Source organism: Calidris pugnax, unplaced genomic scaffold (genome assembly GCF_001431845.1).
Source record: "Calidris pugnax isolate Ruff unplaced genomic scaffold, ASM143184v1 scaffold24, whole genome shotgun sequence".
NCBI classification, from domain to species: domain Eukaryota; kingdom Metazoa; phylum Chordata; class Aves; order Charadriiformes; family Scolopacidae; genus Calidris; species Calidris pugnax.
In genome coordinates this window covers 12948761-12957549 of record NW_015090922.1, presented here as the reverse complement: position 1 = coordinate 12957549, position 8789 = coordinate 12948761, and positions in this window count along the sequence as shown.

Genomic DNA, 8789 nt, shown 5'->3' with positions numbered 1-8789 from the left:
GGTTGTGGAGGGGAGGCAGGAGGGTGTCAGCAATACTTACACCTGTAAGCCTATTTTCTTTGTGCATTTTAATAGAGATCTCCTGCTACACCGAAGGCTGCATGGAGCTTAGCAATCGCCTCCTCTGTGTTGCCCTACCCACGGCTCGTCATTTGCTGCACATCCAGTACTAAAGGCTGGACCCTGCTTCGTTACTCAGCGTCTTAACCTTGCTGTGCCCTTCTACCCAACAACAGCCGCTTTGTTTCCTTCCGTTAACAGTCAGACATCACAAATTCCTTCTCTCTAAAGCCAGTAAAACAGAACCAGCACCACCCCAAGTGGTTTCAGAACTAACTGATTTAGATGCTGGAGTCTGCTGCAAGGCCAAAAATAACTCCCCATTTCTTTCTCCTTCATTGGTGAAAGTAGGAGAGAAAGTGGCCAATGACAGAGACACAAATCCCCTGTAGGCATCGGAGACAAATCTATTTCGTGGCAGGAAAAAAAAAATAATGCTCTTGAAAAATGTTTCTTTGCTCAGGCCAATAGATACAGAACTGCTGCATGCAATTTTGCTGAACCGATGGTATCACTTGAATGGCTCACGGACTACATAAAATGCATTACATAATTATATTTTTAAACACTGTCCCCAGCTGTGCTGATGCACATAAAAGCTGTGTTTACAATGGACTCTGCACATGTAATTATTCTGTGGCACTAGCTCTGCACATTTCCTTGATGGATGCTCCATGGTGCATAAAATTGTAGCTTTTATCACAGATTCTTGAATATATTCTTTGGCTGTCTCAGCTTTAAATACTCTTGTCCTCGCATGGGTGAACAGGACTGATGCCTGGAAGGGCTAAATTATAGCATCCGAGGGAACACCTTGGAGTCCTCTGGGAGCAGCAGAGGGGGAATGTGATGAGCACAGAAGTCGAGGCACCTGGGTCACGGGAAGCGCTGGGCGGCAGAGCCGGTGGCTCCTCCACGAGAGGTTTGCTGTGCTGCTCCTCGGTGTGGAGCAACAGCTCCGCTCCTATTTGGCCTGCACATGTCCATCCTGGTCTAATTAACACTGCTTTGCAGCACGGGGAGGTTAGGCAGTGCCTTGCGCCTGTGAGAAGAAGGGGCTGGAGGCTGCGGGTGTGGAGACGTGGCCCGGAGTGTCAGGATCAAAGAGGGGCTTTGATTCATCGTCCATCCTGTCTCTATACAGCAAGCAAGCTCCCAGCATTTCACTGTGAGCTCTCCCTTGTCTGCTCTCCATCTAGTTATGGAATACCTAACACTTCTTTCTGCTAGCACAGTAGTTGATGTGTAGGACCCAGCGGAGAGGACAGCGGGGTATTTATCTGCTCCAGTATTCTTGAGTATTAATATCGCTGTGAAAGCCTAGATGCTGGAAGGATTGGTACATAACACAGTCTAAGAGCTTTGCCTGCCAAGCAAGCAATAACACCTGGAACTAAATAAAGACAAAAAGTAATACAATATCCTGAACAACAGCATCAAAATGATGGAAAAGCAGCATCACGGGTAGCTACCTTTTTTTTTTTTTTTTGACTGGTGCTGCAAGGAACTGGCAGACTTTTATTGTCAATAAACAAAATGGTTTGGCATTTTACCTCTCATCCCTGGCTAGCCTTAGATAGGAGACTCCACAAAGGAAATGCAGATTTTGCTGTGAGCCAGTTTTTAATGGCAGGTGTTTGGTTGGAAGTCAGGTCTGTTTTCTGGTAGTAGAGAGCTTGAATTCCTTTGTTATCGCTCCTTGCCATTTTCAGTCCTGTATTTGGCTGTGAAAGCTGGAAGCCTATGCTTCCCAAAGGACAGTTGCACCATGTAAACTGGTAATTGGTCTAGTGCCAATAGTGACCAAATTATTCCACAGCAAATGGCCCGACTGTTGGTAAACCAAGTTTTCCACCCTCGCATGAAGATAGTCTCCTCCCGTCATGGAAACAGTTCAGCTATGGATGTCCTTAGCATCCCCTCTGTTTGGCATGTGGAGTTTACATACCAGCTTCTAGGCTGTTGATGCATTTTGCACCAAAGGGTCAGGCGATGGAAGAGCAATCTTTGGAGTGGAAAAAATGTGGAACTGCAAAAGTTTATTGTATGTTCGTTTGCATAGTCTGCCTTTCAGATAAACCGTATCCCTGCAAGTATGCTGGTACTTGAAAAAGACTCCTTGGATAACCTTCAGAGAGAGAGGTGCTACTTCAGAAAAGCAAGCAGATGAAGGTACCAGAAGCGGTGCAGGGGAAACACTTCTGGAGTGAGCACCCTCTTGTGTTGTTCGTATATGTGTCCTCCACTTATTGTTATTTTATTAGAGATAAGGTAGCTTGTACATATGAAAAAGGGTATGTTTCTCACAGAGAAACTTCTTACTCAAGCATGAGAGTATTATTTTTTAAAGAGCTTATTTCCTTCTACTCCCTTACTCTAGAGAGCCCTGCTGAGAGTCTGTCAGCTGTCTAGGCCAAAATATGTTTTTCAATTATGTGATCATCTTAAACAAATCAGCATAATTCAATGTGCTTTGATAGAGCTACAATTTAAGCCAGTGGAGGATCTAACTCCTTGGTATTTTATGTAACATAGATAAATCCCAAAATTTGTCACCAGAGAAGAAATATTTCTGGGTATAACATGCTTGCATCATTATTCTTCCGCAGTAGTTGCAGGGCCTTGCTGCAGCCACTTGTGCAAGACTTTTGTGTTTATCTTTACGGTATATGGAGACAAGAGTTGCCTGTCTTTTGCAAAATGTTAGTGTTGCCTACAGAGAGGAGTGAGAATCCAGACTGAAGATAGTAAAAATTTTGCAGTTCAATAGGAACAAAACAGTCCTCTTAAGACTACTGTTTGAACCCTGACCTTTGCCTTTTTGTGTCTCTAAGTGACCAGAAGCTTCTATTTCCAAAAGCAAAGTAATGCCTTGAGAAGCCAAAGTTCAGCATAAAAGATGTCATGGCTATAGGGGTTGAGGTGTCATCTTTGTTTCAATAAGTCCCTCTTGGAAATGTCCGATAAAGCCAGAAAGAAAATGGGACTTATTTTACAGATTTTTGGAGCATTACAATTCCATTCTTGCTATATTACTATCTGTGAGAAGCTTTTTCTTTTTTAATTCCATAAAGCTCTATCGCTGTATTATCTGAGCAGCTAAGTACGCAGATTATGTAAGTTGAACATAATAGGATGCCTGTAAAACTTTGCTGCTTACAGCCTTGGAAATTTCTACATTGCTCTTCTACGGTGACTCAGCTGAAGATCTCCCATATGATCTAGGAGAGAATGCAGGGTGGGGTGGGATTTCCATCCGTTGAAGGATGTCTTCAGGTGTGACCTCGGCTGCAGCCTTGCTCTCCTCCCACGTGCCCTGGACTTCTCTTGGCACTCTGTAACTGCTGATCAGCGGATGCTCGCTGCAGTTCCTGTCACGCATTTCAGTTCTGTCTTTCTAGGAATGTTTACCTTATATTTTCAAAGCAATCCACCTTTTGATTTGCACAGCAGGAGAATTTGCCTGTTGTACCAGATAGCAACCTCAAGATGTACTTTCACAGTCTGTTTCTTCTAGAGGATATTTTTGGCCCATAAGTGACATTTTAAGAAAAATTCTAACAGTTCTATTTTTATGATGTGTGTAGCTTCCCGGTGCATTACCAACTATATGGCCAAGCACAGTACATGCAGCTACATGGCAAGGTTTACTGCCCAGTAGGAATGAGAAGCATGTATTTTGAATAGATGTGTAATGAGAAAAAATCATTCAACTTCCAAGCTAGAGGCTTAGGACCTTTATTTCTTTTCCTGGTTCTCCCTTGGTTTTGGATGCGGTTCAGCATCATCTCCCTTGGAATCTCACTGCAATAATGTGGGCTCAGAGCAGCTGGGGTTTTTTTTGCCTTGCTGATGACAGTCAGGAGATGAAATGCAGAGGAGTAAATTCTGCCTGGCTGCTACAGGTTGCGCCACACTGTCACTGGTAGCTTTCTGAGAAGTGTTACTGATAGCTAGATTTTATCTTGATAAGGGTAAAAGCTCATGAAATGGGATGGCTCAAGGAATGACTAATGAAAGCTTTATGATGAAACTTCCGTCTAAGCCATGTCAGCTGTGACTGAAAATTATCACTGGGGAGTTATTTGACAGTCTAGGGTGAGTGAGCAGGTTCCCTGACTCCGGCTTGTTGTAGAGGTGTGTCTTCAATGTACAATCCACTAACTCAGTTTGTATCAATTAATGTCAGTGGAGAAAACCACAAATGGTGATGTGGCGTGGCGGTGAGCTACCATCTTACCCCTCAAGTGGCTTCTCCGATTTAGGTCTGGGCTATTTAATGAGGCAGATGATATTGCCATTACTTTGTGTTTTTCTGTTTTGTAGATAAATCATTCCAGTCAGATGTATATACACAGCTGTGTTTTATGGACTCCAGTTCTCTCAGCAACAGTCCCAGGTACTCAATTGGGACTACATTATCAATACAAGCATCATAATATTTAGGTGGGCCTCCAATGCAAATGTCATGTGGAGTTCCCCTGGGTGACTCTAATTTATGACTCTAACAAAATATCCTTCTTCGGCTCCTTGATTCCCAGTCCCTGGGATTTACAATGCTTTATGTCTATCTTTGTTTTTCCTGTGACAGCAGTGGCTCCTCTACAATCCCAAATCACTAGTTATGCGCTTGAGTCATTGTGGAGGTTTCACCTAATGGATTGACTCAGTAGCACTCAGTAAAATTACCTACTGCCTTCTTATGCCAATGATAACGTCCTGCTTTCCGTAAAGCAATGTCCAATTTCCCTCTTTCTGCCATAAAGCATTTTTTCCCTGGAAAACAACAAAAGAACAAATCCCATCTTTTGGCCAGGGTTGTAAATGAGGCAGGATGTGCTCGGGGCACAGGGAGTAGAATGGGGACGTTTGCCAGCTTTGCTCTAGGGAGTCAGGAGGCAGGGTGGGAATCGGGGAAGTCAGAGCTTTAGCCTTGGCTCCAATAACAATTTTCTTTGTGGCCTTTTGTACGCTCTTTCGTGTTTCCACCTCATTTTGCCCAAACCTAAAATGGAGTTGAAAATCGTCACTTCTCTAACACCTCCCCCTCCCCACACACACATAGAGTTGTGAGAAGGTTTAATGTTTATCTGGGAGGCTTTGAAGAGTATCATACATCCAGGGAATATACACAGGCATTCAGACCCCAGAAAGAGCTTTAAAAAATCACCAGTAAATAAAATGGCACTTGTATTAATCATAAATTTGGGATTGGAACAGAACACGTAGTTAACAAACCTGCAAAACAAGCTTTATTTCATTGGCTTGAGCTGCTTTATCGTTCTGTTTGTATATGTGGAAGTGATGTTCCATCTTTTTAAATGAGTCACAGGACTGGGAGAACAAAAATATTTGATGGTAACATATAGCAGCAAAACAATTACTCTCTTCATTCTGACAAGCATGATAACCAGAATAGCTAGTTCAAGCTAGAGGTCTAGGCTGATAGTTTCTTTCCATGTATCGGGGATTTTAGATCTGCTAGCAAGACAGTGAAACAGAACTGAAATGTCATAACAATAAATGACAGCACTAAATCAAACAATAAAATCAAGAATGCCCATTAGGATACAAATATTTACACTTATGAAGGCTCTCCTGGTCAGTGAGTCCATGCAGTATTCTCAGACAGCGCAGCCTTGTCTAGCAGCTTTCTGTACCTTTATCCAGAGGAGACTCCTTTCCACCCTGCTTGCTGCATTGCACCACTGATTTAGTGAAGACATCATCCTCATAAGGATGCTCTTCTAACTCACCTCTGAAATCCGCTCGCTTTTCTCCTCTGACAATTAGGTTTAAATGTGCTGCAGCAAAGTACTCATCCTTAGCCGTCGTATGGCTTTTTAAGTGATAAACTGCATTAGCAAATTCCTTATTAGATAATCTATCAAATGAGGTCATACATAATTTTAGCAGTCTCATCTTGATTTATAGCATGATCGCAGCAAATTACGCATACACAAACCAGCATGCTGGCTGTCAAAGTCAGGTATTTTTACTCTGCTAAAGAAGCTATTTCCAGACCAGTCCAGTGGCCTACTGGTAGCGCCCTGCATCGCCACAGCTCGCCCAGTTTGCAGGGGAGCCCTCGAGCTCAACCCTCACCTCTGGTTAGGGCTGAGGAGAGTTCGGGGCGGCAGTCTAAATCCTTGCTTCCTGCCTCCTGACAATAATCCTTAAGTGCTTATCCTGACAGGTTTTCCATGCTCCCCTTAAGCAGGGGCGTGGGTCTGCGGGGTGCTGATCTGCTCCCTGCCTCCCTGCTTGTTCCCAAGGGGATGAAGAGCTCGTGTGAGTGAATCATCAGGCAGCCTTGTGCTCCACAGCAGCAGTGTCTGCTCCCTGGGCCGGGCTGCTCGGGCCGGCAGAGGCTGGGTCACCCGCGCCCACGGGCACTGGAGGAGGAGGAGGAGGCAGTGCTCCATCTCCTACAGCCATCTGCATTGGGAAGCCGTGCCACCTGCAAGCCAAAGAGATGAAATTCAGGGAAAACGGGAAGGAGCTTTGGGAGGGAAGGCTGGTTTTGAGCTGTGCTTTGCTGCCTCTGTGGCACGTCTGCTGGGTCCAGCCCCCACTCCCCAAGTAAATTGCTCCTGGGATCCAGAAGGGACATGATTCCTATCCCCCAGCTTCAAACTTCTTCTGCAAATGTTTCATCCGGGGAGATTTATCTGTAGCTACCATAGGGGGGAGCTGCAATAAATTATCTAGTCTTGCCTTTCTCTTCACCTGCTCTCACCTCACATGGGTATTTCTAGGGTTTGAGCCGTGTGAAGTGGCCAGAGTAGATGTCATCTGCATGTTTCTGAATAAGTTATGTGTCTCACGCTGGACTTATGGCCAAACCCTGTCCATAAAGCACAAAGTGGGAAGGAACAAGATGTGTTCCTCAACATTCTAGCTATCCCAAAACTAAAATAAAAACTAAATGAAAATTGGAATAAAAATTTCCCCAGGAGATATGAGATTGTAGAGGCTTAATTTATTGCTGCATGAAAACTTCTTCAAACACTTAACGCAAAGACCTCCATGATGTCTTTGCAAGAATATTCCTGGAGTGAGAGACTGGAAGTAACCAAAATCCTTTACCAAAATGAGTATGCAAAGGGCATGCTTGCAGTGGATGGCACTGCTGGTTGACGCACTCTATGGTAATTTTGCCTAATCCTACTCAGTGAGTTTTTCATGCATATACATGTATATTTGTATGCATAACTGTCATAGGTAAAATTTATTGTATCTTCAGTTGACAAGCTGTGTGTGGCTGATTGCAGCAGGGCTTAGGGAAAAAAAAATCATGACCCAGACTGAGAATATAGAACTTCCCTCCAGAGCACATCAGCTGAAATAGCAATTGCACCTCCTCCCCATGGTACCACTGTGAGTCTGGGGTCCCTCTTCCCACCCCTCTTTTAACCCCTGCCAGGGGGGTCTGAAGATGCAGCAGGGAGGATGACGAGAAGGAGTTTGTTTCTTTGTGGTGCAAATACAGGACGAAAATTGGGTGAAGGAGTGCTGGGGTCGTGCCAGCCCCACGGTGAGGCCATGCCGCAGGATGGAGAGGGGTACATGGGCAGATCTTGGTGCAGAGGGGGAAGACATGCCCCATGCACCCGAGGGAGGGCGGGGGGCTTACAGACCCCGCAAATGGCAGCTCCTGACCTGGGTCTGAGCTGCAACGGCTTATTCCTCAGCTGCCGCTGAGCAGCAATGACCAGAACCGTAGCTGGAAGTATGCCAGAAAGTCTCCACCACTGCAGAGGGCACCGGGCTCCCCGAGAGCCCTGCCTTGCCCCCTCGCTGCTCCAGGACCCCCAGGGCCAGCAGGGGAGGGGGCACAGCCCCTTCTCCCCACTTTGCCTTCGCAGGGGGCTCCTGGGAGAGCAGCTGTGCCACCCCCTGGGCTCCATGGGGTGGGGGTCCCCCAGGACCACCCCCCCCTTAGCAGCCAGCAGCCCCGGGTTGGCCGCTCCTTCTCTAGACCTGCCTCTGCAGAGGTGTTTGCAGCCATTGGCACGGGCGCTGCGGAGCCGGTTGCCTGGCAGCAGCAACGCGTCCTCTTCCCCATGACAAACATCATCTCCATCGACCCAGACCACCTCCCGCTTCAAGTGTCTGCCCAAGCTGGAGAGCCCGGTGGCGGAAAAACGCAGCTCACCAAAAGGAGCCCAGCAAGCCCCATTTCGCCCCCAGGGTGGTGCGGGGACCCTGGCACCGGGCAGCTGCCCCACGGGTGAACTCATCCGGCTCTGTAAGCAAAATGCCCTTGTGCTCTGCAATTCAGCCCGGATTAGCACCAAGAGAACAAGCCCCCTTAAAGAAACACATGCTAATTAGCATGCACAAACAGCCAGCTTTCTAGAAAGTAGAAGAAAATGTAACAGTGAAGCTAAGCCCGAGCTCTGCCTGCTTGTGTCTGGGTCCTCAGCTCCTGCTGAAAACACGCCGATGTGTTTGATGTGCTCAAAGAAGGCAAAGCATCGTCTCCCAGAGCAGGGAGCTGCTCCGGGTCTCTCTGGCTTCCCAGGCGTGTACAGTGTCTCCCTGCTCCCAGCCCCTCTGCTGCTCCAACTCTGCTGCTGGGTATCGCAGCCGTCACAGGGTTATGAGTTTGAGAGACATAAAAATTACCAGCTTCAGAGATATCCACCTTGCTTAAAAGAAAGAAAACCATTATGAGTCAGGCACATTCCCCGCTAGCAGCCTACTGAAGAGAGCTGTCTTCTGCG